Source organism: Cryptomeria japonica, chromosome 2 (genome assembly GCF_030272615.1).
Source record: "Cryptomeria japonica chromosome 2, Sugi_1.0, whole genome shotgun sequence".
NCBI classification, from domain to species: Eukaryota; Viridiplantae; Streptophyta; class Pinopsida; order Cupressales; family Cupressaceae; genus Cryptomeria; species Cryptomeria japonica.
The window spans coordinates 517,508,418-517,531,199 of record NC_081406.1 but is presented as its reverse complement, the minus strand read 5'-3'; the positions used below and the strand labels follow the sequence as shown (position 1 = coordinate 517,531,199).

Here is a 22,782-nt window from a genome sequence, read left to right as displayed (position 1 = left end):
TGGCCTAACATGGGATTCACTTCTGCATGTGGGCAATGCGCAACTTGAAATGAAACCTCCGGTTCCTAGGCCGGTTCCTATTGGATAATCACCTGATACTCTCTAATATTGGACTGACTTTGCAAGGTAAAGGATAAGAAATTACAGAAATGGTACTTAAAACTGAACTAAAATTAACTAGAACCTGGTGATACACCCAAAATGTGAGAGACAAATAATAAAAACTGATCTCAGTCTGCAATATTCTACTTTAATTGATAAACACTTCTTTCCTGTTATACGTTTGCATAAGTATTTCATAATAAGGTCTTGAGACGAACCAATGAGGAAATAATAATGTTTCACTCAAAAATTTTGAACTTTAAAACACATACTATGACCTGCAAACATACATACGTTCCTATATTAAGGTACTGACTGAGACAAGTAAATAAGGAGTAATATTACTCACAAATTTAGCTTCATCAATCATGCTTGTACACAAAAAAAATTGGAAGGATAACAAGGCTTGATTCCATAGAAAATCGCTCCAAAAGATGTTGTTTCATATATTATATCTCCAAATCTGAGTTACAGAATCTGTGCAAAAGAAAAATGCTAAGGACAGAAAAAAGTCTCACAAAACACTATTCTTGCATAAATCTGAACTCACTCCAAATGAAGTGTCTTCAGGCATTAAGTACAAAAAACCCCCAACTGATTGGGTCGGATGCAAGAAAAGTGCCTCAAAAAGAGGAGTCTAGAAGACACCAAAGAGGGCTATAAACCTGGAAAAGTCTTCCTTAATAAATAACCAACCCAAAAGATCACTAGAAACAACCTCAAAACACTTAACCATGTAATAAAAGCTCCCCAAAATGGTGGAAAAGTCCAACTTCGACCCTTTACCTAAAAGTGCTCCAACCTCCCTAGATTCACTCCATTTGGTTTTAAATAACCTCATGTTCCTATAAAAAACGTTCTTGTTTCCAAAATTATCTCAACTCCTTTTGAATGTTTCCCAAGTGGTTATGCATGATCCTATATGCTCTCCTTATGTCTCCAAACTGAAAAGACTTCTTCAATGAGAGCCTTATCTCTCCTGAATTAACTCCTCCTTCAAAACTAAGTCAAAAGACTTAGTCTCCTTCTTGCATATGGATATACCTTTTACATTTCGAATAATAATATTCAATCACAATTTATAATTGCATTGTAATTAAATACTTTTTACAAAGAAATACCAGCTTTTTGACCAAGAATGAAAACAAAAATATAATAAAAATAAAACATATTTGATATATTAATCAACATCTATTTTATCGAATATGTTTGATTTTTATTATATTGCATATAATAAAGCCCAGCGGACTTGAGGGAGAATATAAAAAATGACAAAGGGTTTTATAACCCTAAAAGTTTCGCACTCCATCATATTTCTCATTTTGCAAAATGCGAAAAGCAAAGAAGGTTCTCGAGGGTTTGGTGCCGCCATTGACATTCTGATTTTTTCATGAGGGTTCGTGATCTACAGGTATGGAAATGATTCCTTCGATTTTGTGGCTTCCTCAAAATCTCTTTGAAGCATCCTATTATTTTCCTTCTCTCCTAATAAACTCCTTTCAGATGCCTCTAAATTGCTACTTAAAGTTGCTGACATTTTTATTTTTTTGCGCATTCAAAGCCGCAAATGAAGTTTCAGCTGTCTTGCAAATTTTGGATAGTTCTTCCTTCAAATTCTCATTAGAGACTGTGCTATCTTTTAATTTCTTACTCAAAAATAATATTTCATTTCTTGATGTATCCAATGCTTTCCTAACTGAACCCAATTTACTGGACAGTTTTCTCAACCTTCCAGAAATTTGCAAATAATTGCAAATAATCTCTTATAATATTTTATGAGATCTCCACCCGAACATTCTTAATATCATGTTCTCTGATTTATCTTCCTGATTACCTAGCATCTCTTACAGGATGTAGTCAACTTCACATGAAATAACTTAATGTCATCACCTTCTTCGATCCCCCTTCTCCATATTCATCATTCCACTGCCGCAATTCGAGAATGCTTCTTGCATCTGCAGAGACACTGGAACGAACCTTTTCCATAGCTTTGCGCATATCATCCATGCTTATGGGCCACAGTTCTGGTGTTTTAGTGGTTGGAGGAGGTAGACGTCCTTCAGATTTTACTCTCTCTCTCCTTAGATTCTTGATCTAATAGCTCACGTATCCGTTCATATGCAGCAGTTGTACACAAACTCATATAAATTTTGATCAGAAATGATATTCCCCAGAAAGCACCAAACTATAAGAATATCTGTCAACAAAGACTACCTTCAAGTCACTTCCTGAATATCCATCAGTAACAGCAGCCAATTCTTCCATATTAAATTCTGGTGCCAAGTCTTCATCCACAAGGATAACCTTAAGAATTTTAGATCGATTCTCAGTATCAGGAAGATCAACCATTAACCTCCTTGGAAACCTTCTGATAACTGCCTCATCAAGATCAAAAGGTCGATTTGTAGCTGCTAAAACCAGTACTCGTTCCTTATCCCGAGTTCGAAGACCGTCCCAACTAGCCATAAATTCATTCTTTAGCTTACGCATAGCTGAATGTTCTGAGTCCTTCCCTCTTCTTCCAAGCATACTATCCACCTCGTCAATAAATATTACACTTGGGGCTATCTTGTTAGCCAAAGTGAATACTGCTTTGACATACTTTTCTGCTGTTATAACCAGTCCACTTTGATGTAATTGTTGACATTGAGATATTAATAAAATTTGCTCCTGCTTCCGCGGCTACAGCCTTTGCAAGCATCGTTTTTCCAGTTCCAGGAGGGCCAAAGAGGAGCAATCCTCTGCAAGGCTTTCGTAATTGTCCTTTTGTAAAAAGCTCAGGCCGCTGCAATGGAAGCATAACGAGCTCCCTAAGTGCTTCCTTAACATTATCGAGTGCCCCAATACTATCAAAAGTAACTCCCAGTTCATCAGGAGGTATAACTTCAGAGAGGAGTATTTTCTCAAAATCATTGTCACAAGTAACATCCTTCAATGATTTTTTCATCGGTGAAGCTCTTTGCACAGATAGTAGCTCTGTAAGGCTTTGTTGCATGCTTTCTGCTGTTATAACCAGTCTTCCATTGAATAAGACTGGCTCACCATCATTCTACAAATGACGACTCACAGCCCATCCCACCACCTTCTCTGCCATATCATGAATAGTAAAGTAAAAGGTTTCATATTTAAAACAAACATGTCCCTTTGATACTTCAGTTGGTTTTTTTTTTCATCATTCCACTTTGATATTCTGAGATTAGTTACTCTAAAGGGTATGTCGGGCTCATACCCGAAGGGAGCCTCGGTCAGGGGCACATGCCAATTAGAGTAACTAATTATCTGCACATGAAACAAACACATTAGCATAAACATTTCTTTTTCCTGAAGCAGTGATTTGTGTCTTTATCTTTCCCGCCCTTTTCAAAACAGAAATATGATAGGCTATGATAAATGATATGTTGTAGGATAATCCTTCATTGCTTAGATCTGTTGGATCTAACACCTCTTCTCTTTTGTGCAGGAAAGTAGGGGTTTTTCAGAGTCTGAAGATCGAGAAAACATCCATAAGGGCAACGGGGCAGGCAATAACCAGTCAAAGCAACCCAAGGCAATGACTGGTTATCCTCACACTCATTATTTGATTCTATCCTTTTTTGTTTCGGATATGTAGGAAAGATAGAAATGCTAAGCTCACGGCTTGTGTGAGGTTTTAAGAAACTCAGTGTATATAAATATGCTTCAGATGCATGAACTCAATTTGTAATCTATCATTGTTCAATACAAATGAAAAATACGCCTTTTTTTCTTTTTAAACACTGCAATGTACCTTTTGTAAATGAAATCATTTGATAAATATGCATCCTTTGGCTAAAATTACATGGGTAATGAAATTTTAGATAACAATTTGGCGACTTCTACTGTATGTATGCCTGCTATACAGGACCCAGTAGCCTTAGAAATCCATTGGGCAGTGAGTCTTTTAGGAACAACTCTGGACTTAGGTAAATAGCTGAGATAAAATAGTGTAAGATAGAATTCTGAGTGCAGATTTATGGCTCTGGATAGCTTGGCTCCCCTATCCTGAGGGATAGGTGTATATTCAGAATCTTATATTGGACTATTTTGTCTCAGTTATCTATCAGATTGAATATTTAACAGCAACTTGTGTTCAAAACACTTATTGAAAACAGGGAAACTAAGAGTTAGCTAGACATTAAAGATACTAATAATAGGCAAGGTAGTATGAAGTAAGAGGGCTGGGTAATGAGGTTTTTCATGATGTATGCATGTTGAGTATACTCCAGCATATAGAATGCAGGATTTGATTACACAACCCTCTTAGTTGGTATAAGCTTACTATTATTAGTATTCCTACTGCCTAGTCAACTGCAAACTGTGCAACAGCACTTAGGAACACCAAAACTGAAAATAAATAGTGCAGCAGCACTTTATTCCTCCACTAATCTATTACTTATAAAATAGGACAGACCTCAAAACAAGGTTTGAGGTAAATACCGTTTACCGGTAATGGCAAATTTTCCCCTTCCAGCGTGGCCAGCTGAAAAGCATTGTGTTCCTTGCATTCTGTTATGACAAACGGACCTCCCCAAAACGAATCAAACTTGGTGTGCTTGCCTGGTCTGCTTTTGAGCTCATCCCACTTGAGTACAATATCTCCCACATTGAATTCCCTGGCTCTAGCTTTCCTATCAAAACTCTTCTTCACCTGCAACTATTGAAACTCCATTGTTTGTCCCGCTTTTCTCCTACTTTCCTCCAATTCCATTAACTGTGCATAACGCACTTGCATAGGATCTTCTTTTTCAAATAACACCATTTGAGCGGCCATATCTAGTGCTGGCAATTCTGTTTCTATTGATAACCTTGCTTCCTTCCCATAAACCAACCGATAAGGTGAGTTTCCAATAATTTGCTTTGGTGTGATTCTGTCCACCCACAAGGCTGCCTTCAACTTTGAATGCCAATCACACTGATTCTCTTGCAAAGTCCGTTTGATGATTCTGATCAAGTTCTTATTTGTGGACTCTGCCAATCCGTTGCCTTGAGGATAATAATTTGAGCTAGTATTGAGATATATGTTGTGTTTGATAGCCCAATCAGTCACCCTTAAGCCTACAAAAGCGAGTGCATTGTCTGACACTATGGAGTCAGGAACTCCAAACCTGTTCACAATATCATCATAAAAATTAAGAACAACCGTCTCATTAGCATCCTTCAGTGCTGCAGCCTCAGTCCATCTAGTAAAATAATCTGTTGCAGTAATGATCCACCGGTGGCCTGCACTTGACGATGGGTTAATAGGACCAATGAAATCAACACCCCACCTGTCAAAAGGTTGTTCTACTTTTATAGGATGTAACGGTAATGCTGGCAGCCGTTCTTTCCCTGCAAACATAACACACTTAACACACTTCCTTACATATGCATGACAGTCCTTGAAAACATCTGGCCAATAGTAACCAGCCCTTAGGATTTTATATGCAGTAGTCCTAGGAGAGAAATGACCTCCCGAATGGCCATCATGGAATTCATGCAAGATTTTTGTAATCTGATTTGAATCAATACATCGAAGGAGGACACCATTGTGATCTTTCCTATACAATATATCATTAATCAAGACAAAAGGAACTGATTGTAACCGATAGTACCTTCTTTTTGCCTTATCTAGGTTTGCTGGACACTCACTAGTCTTTAGAAAATGAACCATATCCTGCAACCAGCTTGATGTACTGTTATCATCAGCCATCAAATCAATCACCAGAGCTGTTTCTACTCCTTCTTCTTTTCTTGAAATTTCATTTGTAACAATCTGTTCACACAAGCCTCTTCCTCTGACCAATTTAGTGACCTGGATATCTAAGTCGTATTCCATAACCCGTGTTATCCAACCAGCTCTTTTCTCATTGAGATCTTTACTGAGGAGAAACTCTTTTACACTTGGATGAGCAACCTTCAGGTGTACCCTATTATGAGACAACAAGTGCCGAAACTTTTTAAGGCTGTTTACAACAGCAAGGACATGCTTTTCAACAAAGCTATACCTCTGCTCATAATCTTCCAATCCTTTGCTGAAAAATGCAATAGGCTGTTCCAATCCTTCTGTGTTTTTCTGGACCAGCATTGCAGAAATAGCCTCATAACCACCATATGCATACAAAATGAAATCTTTGCTAAAATCTGGATTTACTAGAGCAGGTGCTGCCGCAAGTGATTCCTTGATAGTTTGAAAATTTAACTTTGCTTCTTTTGTCCAGTGGAAAATAGCATTCTTCTTCAGCATGGCTGTAAGTGGTTTCAATAAATCTGCAATATTAGGCAAGAAACGCCTAACAAAATTAATCCTCCCAATGAAAGATTGTAATCCCTTCTTATGATGTGGCAGGGGTATCTCCAAGATTGCTGCTATTCTTTCCGGATCCACTGCGACACCTTGCTTAGAAACAACATAACCCAACAAGTTTCCTTCATGAACAGCAAACATGCATTTCTTAGGGTTAAGTGAAACACCAAACTCCTTGCAGCGCTCAAAAATCTGCCTTAAGTGCCCAAGATGATCTACGGCCTTCTTAGAATAAACTGTGATATCATCAAGATAAACCAAAACAAACTGGTACATCAGATTACTAAATGCCATATCCATGGCTTTCTGGAATGTTGCCCCTGCATTGGATAAACCAAAAGGCATTCTTTTGTAGGCCATGGTACCCCATTTAGTGGTAAAAGCTGTTTTATACTGGTCTTCATTTCTGACTAAAATTTGGTTATATCCTGAATAACCATCTAGAAGTGAGAATCTTTCCGAACCAGCCACATACTGCAATATTTGTTCCATTGAAGGAAGGGGATGCCTATCCTTCAAGGATGCTCTGTTCAGGTCTCTAAAATCGACACATAATCTAAGCTCTCCATTCTTTTTCCTAACAGGTACAAGATTGGACACCCAGCTGGTGTGTTTGATGGGAAAGATAATGCCACTTTCAATCAGCCTAAAAACTTCCTTTTGCATTAATGGCTCTATCTTTGGGTTGATAGGACGCTGCTTTTGTCTCACTGGCTTAGCATTTGGTTCTAACTCGATGGTATGCTGTGCTAATTCAGGATTGAAACCTTTCAAATCACCATATTCCCATGCAAAAATGTCTGCAAACTCTTGAAAAAGCTGAACATATGACTCCTTTTCAGTAGGGGAATTCACTTTACCTATCTTTAAGTTTTTCCCGGGTGCAACCTCCAACTCTTCATAATGCTCTTGCGGGACCATCAAACTGGTCTTATTCTTTTTAGCTTGATCATCTGAATTAAAAATTGACTCCAAGGTAACAAGACCCTTGGGCAATTTATTTGACTTCAATTGAATGACTTGATCCCCATATTGTTGCTGAATTCTGTTCTGATTTGAGGCAGCAAACACATCTTCTTCCAGTAGGAATTGTAAAATTTGTTCATCCGATTCAAACACTTGCCAATTAATATTATTATCCGGAATTGAGGGCCGGATAATAATCTTGATATGCTGCTGATCACAGGTCCCTTTTATACTGTTTGGTATATCATATTGGGCTCCAACTGCAGCTAACCGATCAGCATGCTGATTTCTACTTCTTGGAACAGCTATAATGTTAAATGCATCAAAAACTTCAATGGAATCCCAAACCCTGAGCTTGTATGCTTTTAAAGTATCATTTTTTACTGCATTCAAACCTCTAACTTGGTTAACAATTAGCTCACTATCACCATGCACCTTCAGGTTTTTAATTCCACGTTTTCTTGCCCACTCTAAACCTTGAATCAGCCCTTCATACTCTGCTGTATTATTGGTACAGGCAAAACCAAACTTGAAAGCTGCATAATATTTCTCACCCTTAGGTGAAACAAGCATAACCCCACCTCCTGAACCATTCCTGCTTCGTGACCCGTCAAAGAACATCTCCCAAACATCATTCTGAGATTCAATATTAGCTTCTTGTCCTTTAACCAGATTAGGCATAATTAAACCAGCTTCTTGAAACATATAATTCCCCAAACCAGCATCCACAAGGATGCTAGTTTCATCTTCCAAAACATTCTTTGTTGCCCATTCATCTAACAGGACATCCGGTATTTCACTAACCTGAGTTACAGGCTCATGAACAACTGCATACTCATCATGCTCGAAAATCATACAATTAGCATTAATGATGTTAGGCGTATAAGGCTCTATATGATTCTTAGACAACAATTCAGATTGGATAGTCACTTTGGTTCCATATCTAGTTCAGAACAGCATGTGTGACCAATCGGATGATAAATATCCTCCTATTTTGGCAGTAAATTCTCTTGACAAACACAGGGCAAAATATGGAGGCAGATCTATGACATAAATATCTTGTGATATAGAGAAATTAGGACAAGCATGTAAGGTTAAACTAGCATCTTTGATAAAGCCTATAGTCTAACAGCCGAACCATCAAGCTGTACTACGCCTTTTTCTAATAAATCATATTTCAGACCAAGTTGGTCGGCTATCTTTTTAGGCATAACAGAGCATGTAGCTCCACTATCCACCATGCAGTTGTGTACCAAATTATCACCAATAATAAGAGAAACGTAAAACGGGGGAGGTTTCACGTTCTTACCTTGGATTGAAGTTGCTTCTTTATTGTTGTTCCCTTTTTCATCATTCTGGACAATAGTATTAGTCAACACAGCCTCCTTACCAGCATCAGCAAATGTCACCTTAGGAGGAATTTCTTCGTTCAATGCCTTCTTCAAACTATTAACTTGTCCAGGAATAGCTAAAGAATCCCACATGCTCATGGTAACATTCATCTTTTTCATGGTGTCCACAATGCTGTAAGGTACAGCTGAATGTACTTTCTGTTGTGTCTTGACAACAGACGTATCTGCATCCTTTTGAAACTGCTCCTTAGCTGCTGCAACAGGTACTTTCTTCAGAATGCTTGGTATTTGCGTGGATTTGAATGACGATTCTTCGGTTGCAGGTCCTTTACCTTTCTCTGATGTTTGGCCTATGTCAAGAGCTCTTTTCTTAGCTCGAGTATTGGCTGCAATCGGTGAATCGCCATTCATGCCATTAAATTCTTCATCTTGCCAGTTAAGAAAACCAGTTTCCATAGTATGCATATCCTGCTGTTGTTCAGGCGCAGCTGGAGGTATATCCAGTTGTGAGCTTGCAGCATTTTGTACCATGAGAGCTTGATTTATCATGCCATTAGAGCATGTAGACTGATTATGAGCTTGGTTGCAAGGATAACACCAGTCTACCTCTGATATTAAATTGTTTTGAGCAGGTACAATGTCTCTTACTGCATTTGCAGCATTCAAAGGTGCTGGATTGGAAGGCTGATAAGACCTTTGATTAATATTTTGCCTCGCACCTTGGTAATTATTCTGATAAGGCTGTCTATTCTGCTGGTACTGCTGATTGTAGCCTTGACTTGGTTGCTGAAAAGTTGGCCTTGGAGCTTGGTAATGCTTCTTAATACTTGTCAACTCATTTCCAAGAGTCTGCAAAATATTTTCTATCTTTTGCTGGCTGCTCCTTATCTCATGTATTTCATTTGACGTGCCCGCTACCGTTGTCTCTTGAGGAGCAGCAATAGGCATTGCTGGTATAACAGGCAAAGAGGCAAGAGGTGGTATATTAATTGGTATGTCAGGTTGAATAGCCGGAAAATAAGGCATTGGAGGCCTAGGTGCTATCTTACCAGCTTGTATAAGGCTATTTTCTGCTCTAATAGCAATGCCAAAAGCTTGGGGCAGCGAAGTACCACCCATTGATTGAATCATAACTGAGATATCACTATTCAAACTTTTTAGAAAATACAAAAATGCATGATCTACACTTGGTCTTACCGCTGCTGGTATTCGTTTCCATGTTTTTTGAAAACGAGAGTTGAAATCTGTCATCTGCTCCTGAGGAGCACGCTTGATAGTTGTGAGCTGTTCCACCAGGGACAAGTGATCAGACTAGTCTTCAAAAAACTTGGTTAACAGATCCCCAAGCTCATCCCACGAGTTAACTGACCCCACAGCCAAAGTTCTGAACCATTCTAAAGCTTTTCCTTTCAAGGATGCTGCTAACAATTTCACAGCAACATCTTCTTCTGTAACGTGGTGCACATTACATAAACTTGCCACATCACGGATGTGGTCTATTGCCAGTGTTTGGCCTTCTCCAGTGAAATCTGGTAAGCCTTTTAGTGCCGCCAAAGGCACGTCATGATGCTGGGAAAAATTCAATGGGCTTCCTTGATCGAAAGGCACGAAAGCAAAGGCTCTTGGTAAGGCCATAACACCAAGCTGAACTGACGTACTTGCTGCAGCAACTCTACAAGTAGGTGAGGCTGAATGTCTATCTCTTCGATTCCTGTTTACAGCTTTACCTTTTCTTTGATAAACTCTTATAGGAGGTAATGACTTGCCTCTTTTTGTATATATGGTTCTTTTGGCTGATCTTCCTTGTCTTTTTGGCGAAGAAAGCTGCAAATATTCAAAGTTTTTGGAACTTCTAGTTTCAATTCTTCTCATAAGGCAAAATAATTATGCTCACTTGATCTTTTCACCAGGGAGTCGCCAGATACACAAATTCATAACCTCTTACAGGTCTTTATTATGCTGACAGTGCATCAAAATCAGCATAAAATATGAAAATGAACCTCCTTTAAGGTCCCACCGGGCGTGCCAAAACTGTTAAGGCACAAATTTGCACCCTACTAAACTACACGTTTAGCAATCTAGCCTAACATGGGATTCACTTCTGCATGTGGGCAATGCGCAACTTGATATGAAACCTCCGGTTCCTAGGCCGGTTCCTATTGGATAATCACCTGATACTCTCTAATATTGGACTGACTTTGCAGGGTAAAGGATAAGAAATTACAGAAATGGTACTTAAAACTGAACTAAAATTAACTAGAACCTGGTGATACACCCAAAATGTGAGAGACAAATAATAAAAACTGATCTCAGTCTGCAATATTCTACTTTAATTGATAAACACTTCTTTCCTGTTATACGTTTGCATAAGTATTTCATAATAAGGTCTTGAGACGAACCAATGAGGAAATAATAATGTTTCACTCAAAAATTTTGAACTTTAAAACACATACTATGACCTGCAAACATACATACGTTCCTATATTAAGGTACTGACTGAGACAAGTAAACAAGGAGTAATATTACTCACAAATTTAGCTTCATCAATCATGCTTGTACACAAAAAAAATTGGAAGGATAACAAGGCTTGATTCCATAGAAAATCGCTCCAAAAGATGTTGTTTCATATATTATATCTCCAAATCTGAGTTACAGAATCTGTGCAAAAGAAAAATGCTAAGGACAGAAAAAAGTCTCACAAAACACTATTCTTGCATAAATCTGAACTCACTCCAAATGAAGTGTCTTCAGGCATTAAGTACAAAAAACCCCCAACTAATTGGGTCGGATGCAAGAAAAGTGCCTCAAAAAGAGGAGTCTAGAAGACACCAAAGAGGGCTATAAACCTGGAAAAGTCTTCCTTAATAAATAACCAACCCAAAAGATCACTAGAAACAACCTCAAAACACTTAACCATGTAATAAAAGCTCCCCAAAATGGTGGAAAAGTCCAACTTCGACCCTTTACCTAAAAGTGCTCCAACCTCCCTAGATTCACTCCATTTGGTTTTAAATAACCTCATGTTCCTATAAAAAACGTTCTTGTTTCCAAAATTATCTCAACTCCTTTTGAATGTTTCCCAAGTGGTTATGCATGATCCTATATGCTCTCCTTATGTCTCCAAACTGAAAAGACTTCTTCAATGAGAGCCTTATCTCTCCTGAATTAACTCCTCCTTCAAAACTAAGTCAAAAGACTTAGTCTCCTTCTTGCATATGGATATACCTTTTACATTTCGAATAATAATATTCAATCACAATTTATAATTGCATTGTAATTAAATACTTTTTACAAAGAAATACCAGCTTTTTGACCAAGAATGAAAACAAAAATATAATAAAAATAAAACATATTTGATATATTAATCAACATCTATTTTATCGAATATGTTTGATTTTTATTATATTGCATATAATAAAGCCCAACGGACTTGAGGGAGAATATAAAAAATGACAAAGGGTTTTATAACCCTAAAAGTTTCGCACTCCATCATATTTCTCATTTTGCAAAATGCGAAAAGCAAAGAAGGTTCTCGAGGGTTTGGTGCCGCCATTGACATTCTGATTTTTTCATGAGGGTTCGTGATCTACAGGTATGGAAATGATTCCTTCGATTTTGTGGCTTCCTCAAAATCTCTTTGAAGCATCCTATTATTTTTCTTCTCTCCTAATAAACTCCTTTCAGATGCCTCTAATTTGCTACTTAAAGCTGCTGACATTTTTATTTTTTTGCGCATTCAAAGCCGCAAATGAAGTTTCAGCTGTCTTGCAAATTTTGGATAGTTCTTCCTTCAAATTCTCATTAGAGACTGTGCTATCTTTTAATTTCTTACTCAAAAATAATATTTCATTTCCTGATGTATCCAATGCTTTCCTAACTGAACCCAATTTACTGGACAGTTTTCTCAACCTTCCAGAAATTTGCAAATAATTGCAAATAATCTCTTATAATATTTTATGAGATCTCCACCCGAACATTCTTAATATCATGTTCTCTGATTTATCTTCCTGATTACCTAGCATCTCTTACAGGATGTAGTCAACTTCACATGAAATAACTTAATGTCATCACCTTCTTCGATCCCCCTTCTCCATATTCATCATTCCACTGCCGCAATTCGAGAATGCTTCTTGCATCTGCAGAGACACTGGAACGAACCTTTTCCATAGCTTGGCGCATATCATCCATGCTTATGGGCCGCAGTTCTGGTGTTTTAGTGGTTGGAGGAGGTAGACGTCCTTCAGATTTTACTCTCTCTCTCTCCTTAGATTCTTGATGTAATAGCTCACGTATCCGTTCATATGCAGCAGTTGTACACAAACTCATATAAATTTTGATCAGAAATGATATTCCCCAGAAAGCACCAAACTATAAGAATATCTGTCAACAAAGACTACCTTCAAGTCACTTCCTGAATATCCATCAGTAACAGCAGCCAATTCTTCCATATTAAATTTTGGTGCCAAGTCTTCATCCACAAGGATAACCTTAAGAATTTTAGACCGATTCTCAGTATCAGGAAGATCAACCATTAACCTCCTTGGAAACCTTCTGATAACTGCCTCATCAAGATCAAAAGGTCGATTTGTAGCTGCTAAAACCAGTACTCGTTCCTTATCCCGAGTTCGAAGACCGTCCCAACTAGCCATAAATTCATTCTTTAGCTTACGCATAGCTGAATGTTCTGAGTCCTTCCCTCTTCTTCCAAGCATACTGTCCACCTCGTCAATAAATATTACACTTGGGGCTATCTTGTTAGCCAAAGTGAATACTGCTTTGACATACTTTTCTGCTGTTATAACCAGTCCACTTTGATGTAATTGTTGACATTGAGATATTAATAAAATTTGCTCTTGCTTCCGCGGCTACAGCCTTTGCAAGCATCGTTTTTCCAGTTCCAGGAGGGCCAAAGAGGAGCAATCCTCTGCAAGGCTTTCGTAATTGTCCTTTTGTAAAAAGCTCAGGCCGCTGCAATGGAAGCATAACGAGCTCCCTAAGTGCTTCCTTAACATTATCGAGTGCCCCAATACTATCAAAAGTAACTCCCAGTTCATCAGGAGGTATAACTTCAGAGAGGAGTATTTTCTCAAAATCATTGTCACAAGTAACATCCTTCAATGATTTTTTCATCGGTGAAGCTCTTTGCACAGATAGTAGCTCTGTAAGGCTTTGTTGCATGCTTTCTGCTGTTATAACCAGTCTTCCATTGAATAAGACTGGCTCACCATCATTCTGCAAATGACGACTCACAGCCCATCCCACCACCTTCTCTGCCATATCATGAATAGTAAAGTAAAAGGTTTCATATTTAAAACAAACATGTCCCTTTGATACTTCAGTTGGTTTTTTTTTTCATCATTCCACTTTGATATTCTGAGATTAGTTACTCTAAAGGGTATGTCAGGCTCATACCCGAAGGGAGCCTCGGTCAGGGGCACATGCCAATTAGAGTAACTAATTATCTGCACATGAAACAAACACATTAGCATAAACATTTCTTTTTCCTGAAGCAGTGATTTGTGTCTTTATCTTTCCCGCCCTTTTCAAAACAGAAATATGATAGGCTATGATAAATGATATGTTGTAGGATAATCCTTCATTGCTTAGATCTGTTGGATCTAACACCTCTTCTCTTTTGTGCAGGAAAGTAGGGGTTTTTCAGAGTCTGAAGATCGAGAAAACATCCATAAGGGCAACGGGGCAGGCAATAACTAGTCAAAGCAACCCAAGACAATGACTGGTTATCCTCACACTCATTATTTGATTCTATCCTTTTTTGTTTCAGATATGTAGGAAAGATAGAAATGCTAAGCTCACGGCTTGTGTGAGGTTTTAAGAAACTCAGTGTATATAAATATGCTTCAGATGCATGAACTCAATTTGTAATCTATCATTGTTCAATACAAATGAAAAATACGCCTTTTTTCTTTTTAAACACTGCAATGTACCTTTTGTAAATGCAATCATTTGATAAATATGCATCCTTTGGCTAAAATTACATGGGTAATGAAATTTTAGATAACAATACTTTTGAACATTGTCCTTTATACCATAACTATACATATGTTTACTCTTTGCCTCAATCATCCTTGTTCCTTCTTCAAGGAATTGAAGATCTTTTACTCCATTTTCATCACTAATGGAATCCTCTAGACATTCTTCTAGATGCTTTTACCAAGTTGTGCTCTCTAAAACCAATAAATCTTCATCACATATGGAGCTCCCAAAGATCTCCATCTCTGATGCATATTCCTCTCCAATGCTGACTACTTCCACTGCTACAACAATTTGGGCCTCTTCTTGTGATAGGTTGCATTCTTTCTCATTGCAATCTTTCAACTCTTCTCTTTTTGCATTGTAATCTTCAATTCCTTCCCCTTCTTTGGGGTAACACAAATCAACAACTCCATCTAACTCAACTATCTCTTCATTTTCATCCCATTCAAATATGTATGCTTTACGTGACTCTTGGAAGATTTCATTCAAAGGTCTCTTATCCATTAATATTTATGCCAGATCTTCAAAGAATTCTATTTATCCTTGTCTTAACAGTTCCACTCCTTGTCTAATTCTTGACTCAATGACTTTTTTCTCTGAGAGTGGCTCATGCCCACAAAGTGAATATTTATTTTTACCATTATTTTTCACGTTCTCACAACTCTTCAATGTCCTTGATGTAGATTTCTTTCTCTTTGGCTTCTTAATGTTGTATGCCTCATCATCCTCCAGCATGTACCATAACTCTTTAATTCAAGCTTTAATTGTTTCAATTCATTTTGCCAGTCCTTTGTTAGATTGTGCCTCTGCTTCTATTAATCTTTTCTTCCACTTTGGTTATCCTTTTTCTTGCATTATGGTATAACTCCATATCTAGATAACCATATCAACAACCCTAAAAATAGCTTTGCAACTCTTTCCTTCTCTTTTGTTTTTGATGGATAATTCATTGACCATGTACCAACATTCTTTGTGCTCTTTATCCTCTCAAAGTAATAAACACAAATTTATAGAGCAGATCTACAAGTTAATACTTCACAACCTAGTAAAAAAAAACTTCAACTCTAGACACTCTTTAACGTAGACAACATATTGATAGCAACAAACTATTGTAGAGACATCTAATGGTATTTGGAAGGATTACTCATATAGCTAGAACTCTCCACAAGCTTTTATAAGACTAAGTACTATTGTGCCTTGCACACACTCCCCATCGTCGAAGGGGACCCCCTTTCGTTGTTTGGCTCGCCGAGGTCCCGAGTAGGAGTTTTGTCTAGTTGGTAGAGTGGCATGTGAAAGAGAGGAAGTCTGGTTGAAGGATGCCATAGGATTTGAGAAGGGTTGCTCAAGCTGAGATTCCAAAATTTCATCAAATCCAGGCTCTCAAGAGTGCCCCTGTGATGGCATTGTGCTAGTCAAGCTTTTGTCCAAGGAAGGGAAATTTGATGAGTTTTGTAAGCTTCGGCGTAGAAAAAGCTTTTGGCACTTTTGGTTGAAAATGCCAAAATTTTCCCCTAAGTAGTGAAACATTGAATTAGAAGAAAGGGGGAAAACGTTTTAAGTGTCTTTTGGCACTTTATCCTTCAACTGCCTAAATTTCCCCTTTGAATGCAATAAGTTAAGTTAAAGCCAAAGAAAAGAGGGGAGCTTTTAAGGCATTTTGCGCTTTCACATAAAATCGCCAAACTTTCTCCCTAAAGTTGGCGAAATGGATAAAGGGGGGCTTTTCCAATGAAATACGAAACATGAAGCAACCTTTTGCATTTGCATCCAAATTGCCTGATTTTCTCCCTTAAAGCGACCAAGTAACAAATAAAAAAGGGAACGAAGATGTTTTAAAGCGTAAGACAACACTTTCGGCACTTTTGTCCAAAAATGCCAAAAATTCCCCTTTAAAACGCAAAGAGTTAAGGCAAAGTGAAGTAAAGAGGAATCCGAAAGGGCATATAGGGTGTTTCCTTTTTACAGTCTTGCTTGCAATAGCTGAATTTTCTACCTTTAGAGTCGTCAAGGTTTTGCTATTAAAGCGTTCAAGTGAAGAAAGGATAAAGGGAGGGCTCGATAATAGCATAAATCGCAAAGTTGTAAGTGTTTCTTTCTCACACTTTGGCTTGCAATCGTCAGTTTTTTCCCTTAAAAATGCTAAGTAAGGAATTATAAAAGAAAATGACAAAAGCGTTTTAAAAACGTAAAGGGTTTATGGCAGTTTTGCCTAGGATCACTGAGTTTTCCCCTTTGAAGCGATGGCAAAATGTTAATCAAAGGGCAAAGTCAGATTACATGGTTCAACGACGCATAGTAAAAAGGATAAGTTAATCTCGAGAAAAGGTCGAACAAGTGGAGGGTTTGATCACCTCAAATCGCAACTACTTTTTCCATTTGCAACTAAATCACCAAAGTCTTTCCTTGAAGTCGATAAACAATTGGACTCAGCAATTAAAGGGCAAAGTCTGCATTTTTTTTGTGAGAAAATGAGAAGGGCGAATCCAAAATATTCCTATTAAAATGTCGAGTATTTGCCCAAATCCACTGTGCCAAGGCAAAACATTCTATCACAAGAGGAAGAACACAGATGTTTTAAAGTTTTTTTTTCCTTCCCAATCGCCCTTGTTCGACGTTGGAATTGGAGGCCCTTAGATATCCACATGATTTTGGACATTTTGTCTGACTGTATGCATTTATGACTCGCTCACATATGTAAAGTTCCATGATTTTTTTTGGAAATGTTGGTAAAATGTTGCATTCAAATGGTAGGGTTAGCCAAATCGCTTGCACGTGATTTATACTTTGGAAATTGCATCTCAACCTAAACCCCCAGGTCAAATGAACACAACAATAACCCATGACCACACTACACATACTCAACTTATAAAATTTCCAGAGAATGCAGCCAAAAGTGAAAACTTCAAAACATCATTCAAAAACCCCTCAAAATGCTGAAAAATCTCCTTAGGTTTGGAAAACAACTATGAACCCAGAATGCCATAAGTTAACAAGTTTCAAGAAAGTTCAAAGCTGCCAAAACGCACTCAAAACCAGCAGATTTTAAACTTGAACCGTGCCAAAACCAAGATTCCCAGCCATGCAACAAATCTGAAAAACTGGAACAAGAAGTTACAACTTTTAAAATTTCGCCATCATGCTATTTTAACATCATTATGTTGATGATTTCACTACTAACGCCGTTGTTGGGCACCGCTAACCATGCTTATACTCTTAAATATGCCTCATAATTCATGCCCTGATGTGCAGGGTAGATGCCTCCCAAGGTGGTTGATTCCTCTAAGGCACTTGACGCACCAGGGATGTCCCAAGCATCCAAAGCTGATAGCCCCCGCAAGTTGGAAAAGATGAAATATGAGTATCAGGGGTTGATGCAAGAGTCAAAGGTCCAAAGTAATTGGGACAATGTGGACGACAATGATTTTGGGCACACTGATATCCAGCAGTTCAGGGATAGAGTATACACTGCAAATCCCAACTGGAGAGCGAAGAGGATGGTGGAAAGGGGAATTGCACAAGCAGTGTGATTCCTGCAGGCTGTCCAAAATTACAAGCTTGTTGTGGAAAGCTCAAAACATTACATGCCTGATAGAAGGGCGGTATTGGTGAAAGGGGCAGTGATGGCATATTTCACTCCTGAGGCTATTGGAGAAAACTTTCAATATCCCCTTGCATGAGGAAGAAATCATAGTAACAATAGAGGAATCTCAAGCTATATATGATCGGAATCCCAATAAGTGCAAGGGCAAAATGAATGAAAACTAGTTTGAAGAAAAGAGGCCCCCTAGCACCAAATCCTCAAGAAAGTCTACCGATGTGAGTTCAGCAAGGAGTATGGAGACATGGTTACTCTACTCAGCCGAGTCATGGGACTCCCTCACTCCAATATATTTGAGGAATGGATGTTTTACTTCGTAAAGGTCTTTTCAAGGAAGGTCAAGTTTGACTAGGCCCAAATCATCAGTGACAACATCCATACGCAACTAGTCCAACTTGTAGAGAAGAGATATTTCACAATGTCTTCTTATATGGTATACATGTTCGCAAGACATTCTAGATTGTCGAGATTGATTTGCCTGGGTGACATTGGCAACGGGCCTAATCAGATGAAGTTATATGATTGCTACCCTCAACTGCATTTTTACAGCATAAGTCAGAGGGAGAAGAACAACCTAGCCTATGCAGTAGGCCAATATGAGCATGTGAATGATGCCTTCACCATGTGCATGTTTAGGACGATGCAAGAGGGATTGCATCAAAGGTTATCCAAGCAGGCCATCACACTAATATGGAAATATGGAACATGGTATATTCAATTTCCCCGATTCTCTTCCTTGAGAATCTCGGGATTTGAATGCACTCCCTACCGGTTCCACAGATATACCACTGACAAAATGGTGCTCTTGGAGGTTGCCAGGCAGGCACATGTAGCCGAGCAAGACCTTAGAGACAAGAAAATGGTTGGGGTCACATTTCCAATGGCAATAGGGGATAATGATGTATACTTCAAAACCCCTGCACAAGTCGAGCAATCAATTGAAGAATTGGCATCTTATTACCTGCAAACGCAGTGCCGCAGAAAGAACTTTGATCCTACATTGCTAGGACATAAAGCTTATGGTCACCACTATAAGCATAAAATGAATATAGAGGATTACTAGGCAAGCTACACAGATGATTTCGAGGTTCGTAGGAGAGAGTACTCTAGGCTCAATCTACATCAATTGGTCTCAAGATCCGGTCACGGACCTAGGGATCATAATGGAGGGTCCTAAGAGACATATTGATGCCTAGATCCATCAGCGTATTCAAGAGCTAACCCGTGACAGCACACAATTCACTTATAACCTGATGGGTGGCCTTGAGTCCCATTCATCAGACGAGGACAAAGCATCAAGTGTTGCACAAAAGGAAGAAGAAGAGGTCGAGAAGAAGCCAAAAAAGAAGAGAAAGAAGGCGAAGGCTAGTAAAGGGATGCGAGCATTAAACAAGTCTAGGAAGAATAAAATCCAATCACTCGAGGCCCATGCACGAGAAAAATTACCAATAAGGAGGCCGTCTGCTGCCACCTCACCAGAAGATACCCATGCAACATAAGATGTAACTGAGTTGGAGCACCAATCCACTCCTCCCACACAACAAATTGATTCAGATGTCATTGAAGTAGTAGATCAACAATAACCTAACGTGCAAGAGCCTGGGATGTGGGTCATTGATCTCGATGGGCCTGAGAACCAAATTGAAGAAGGGGAGATGCAACCCAATGAATAAGATAACAAGCAAGATGCCGAAAAGAAAGAACAAGAAAAGGTAGGTGATAAAGATGATGAGGCAGCTGCTAAAAAGAATGAGGATAAGGATAAGGGTAAAGAGGAGGACAAAGACGAAGACCTCCCTAGAGATAACGGACAATGGGAACTAAGGTTCCTCGATAATTGCTGAGCAAAGTTGGAGAGAACTCAATTGTAGAAAAAGAACAGAATACAGAGGAAAATCAGCCTTTCTCCCTAACTGATCAGCCAAGAATAGAAACTGGATCAGATGTAGCCTCAGGAGAGCAAAGCAGGGAGTTGGTTGTCACTTCAAGATAGTCTATCCCTCATGCATGGTTGCAGGCCCGATCCCAAAGGAAATCCACCGTAAGGCCACCCATAATCTTAGAAGACCTATTCTCCCGAATAAAACAACCTCAGGTTAAAAAAAAGAAGAAACCAAGGACATATTCCAAGGTGACTAAAGATGCTCAAAGGAACGAAACCATGCACATTGCTACTCCACCCGTAGGCAAGTCCACTGAAGAGGTCGCATTGGTTGATTACAATGTTATGTTAGTCCCAATGGGAAGGGCGACTAAAAGTGAGGAAGTGGAGGAATTCAAGGATTTCGTGGATACGATATTAAGGCAGCTAGAAAGAATGACTACTGCGAGAGAAATGTATAAGGCACGTGTTGAGCAAGATGAGAGCTACATTGATCATCTACTGAAACCATTGCAACATGCTGAAGAGGCATATGTTCCTCCCTGTTGTGCGTTGCACACATTCCCTGTCGCCGACAGGGTCCCCCCCTTCCTTTTTTTTTTTGAGCCTTTCATCCTCGCCCTGTTGGGTTTCGCATAGAGTGTCTTGCATAGTTTCAAGCGAGTCTGCGACTGGTCCGTAAGTGATGATGTCAAGGAAAAGAGCCGATAATCCTCCCGGCTAGTCTAGCCCTCGGGCACGAATGCCGAGAGTTTGTTCAAAATTTTGAAAATCGCCTTGGATAGACGTAAGGTGATGGAAATTGGCGAAGCCCGCCAAGCAAGAGCAGTGTGTCTAAAGGTTGCACGAGGACCAAAGTCGCCATTTTTTTCACACGAAGAGCTATGAAGTAGACTGCATAAGGTTTGTCTCTGCGATGTTTGTGGGATTTGAGTAAAGGATGATTTTCGCCTGCTGATGAAGGAGCGAATTTCCTGACCAAAGTGTCGAGGTTGCAAAACTTGCCCGAATGCCTTGGAATTCCGAAGCCTCCGAAACCCAAATTTGTAGATCTGGCGAAATTTGGTCTAGAGTCTGAAATTTTGCTTAAGTTCCCAAAAATGCCTTATGGGCTGAATTTCGGACCCAGAGGCCAAAAGGTTAAAATTTCACAAAGTTAAAAAGTTGCTAAAATCGCCCAAGGGGCCGAATTTCGGACCCTGGGGCAAAAATTTCAAAATTCAAAATTTCCTACTTGGTCCGAAAATGCTTTTTTAAATATTGCAAAGGTGGGTTTAGGTCCGAAAATCACTTTAAATGCCCATTTTCGGACCCTGGGGCGAAAACTGGAGAATGCGAAATAGTGCGAAATTTTGCAAAAAGACCTTCAAGGTCCGAAAAACACTTAAAACGTCCATTTTCGGACCCTGGGGTGAAATTTGAAAAATGTTAAAAGTTGCAAAAAGCTCCTCTAGGTCCGAAATTCACTTTAGACCTCCAAATTCGGACCCTAGCTCCGAAATTTCAAAATATGACAAATCGCAAAAGGTGTTGAGAGCTCCGAAATTTGCAAAAGGATGGTCTAGGTCCGAAATTCGCCTTAAGTCCCCAATTTTGGACCCTGGGGGGTAAATTGGAAAATATATCGAAGTTGAAAAATATGTGATTTGGTCCGAAGTTTCTTTTTAATCTTGCAAAATATGTGATTTGGTCCGAAAAACACTTAAAGTGTCCATTTTCGGACCCTGGGGCGAAATGTGAAAAACGCAAAATCTTGCAAAATATGTGAAAAGGTCTGAAGTTTCTTTTAAATCTTGCAAAATATGTGATTTGGTCCGAAAAACACTTAGAACCTCCATTTTCAGACCCTAGAGCCGAGATTGAAAAAGCGATGAAATTCGCAAAAGGGTTCAAATGCTCCGAATTTACGAACATGGGCATAGGGTCCGAAAACTCTTCTAAATAGCGAAAACATCCAAGAGCCCCGAATTTTACAAAATCATTCTTTAGGTCCGAAATTTCGATAAGTTGCAAAAAACATTGAAGCTCCAAATTTTGTTTCAAAATCTCAAAATATGCTTCAAAATGCCCAAAACTCCAAAGGGGCAAAAGTGCGAAACCTCCGAAATCGCAGAAGGTGTTGAATGCTCCGAAGTTTGCATAGAGGGCATCCGGGTTAAGTGCTCCGAAAATCTCCAGTTCGCCGAAAACCCCAAGCACTCTAAAATTCGCCAGAGGCATTAAAAGAAATCGCGAAATCCCATAGGGCCGAAGTTATTTGAAAATCGCAGAAAGAGACATCCATATGCTCCAAAGTTCACATAGGCTGGGCAAATGCAAAGTGTGGGTTTTGGAAGGGCCTCCACATTCGCCAAAAGGTTTGAAGTTGAAAGGTAAAAGCATTTGAAATTCTAAAGTCCTCTACTTCTCCGAAATCGCTGCGCATAGGCCCAGATATAGAAATTCAAAATTGATGAAACCCCCTCCACGCTGTTGCATTTCGTGTAAAGGAGACCACGTCCGGTTTTGAAAGGGAAAGAAAGCTAATTTCGCGCGATCTAAGGTAATTCAAGGTAAAACGCTACATAAACTATCCCAAATC

At 39.0% G+C, this 22,782-nt stretch overlaps 3 pseudogenes across 1 annotated transcript in view; all 3 read right to left on the bottom strand.

The window, feature by feature from the left end:
• Positions 1-22,782, bottom strand: part of LOC131064599 (probable RNA-dependent RNA polymerase 1) — a 148,261-nt pseudogene that overhangs the window by 70,091 nt on the left and 55,388 nt on the right. The window lies entirely within an intron of this gene.
• Positions 1,869-3,171, bottom strand: LOC131064601 (uncharacterized; annotated as a pseudogene).
• LOC131064600 (uncharacterized) lies at positions 12,669-13,999 on the bottom strand (annotated as a pseudogene).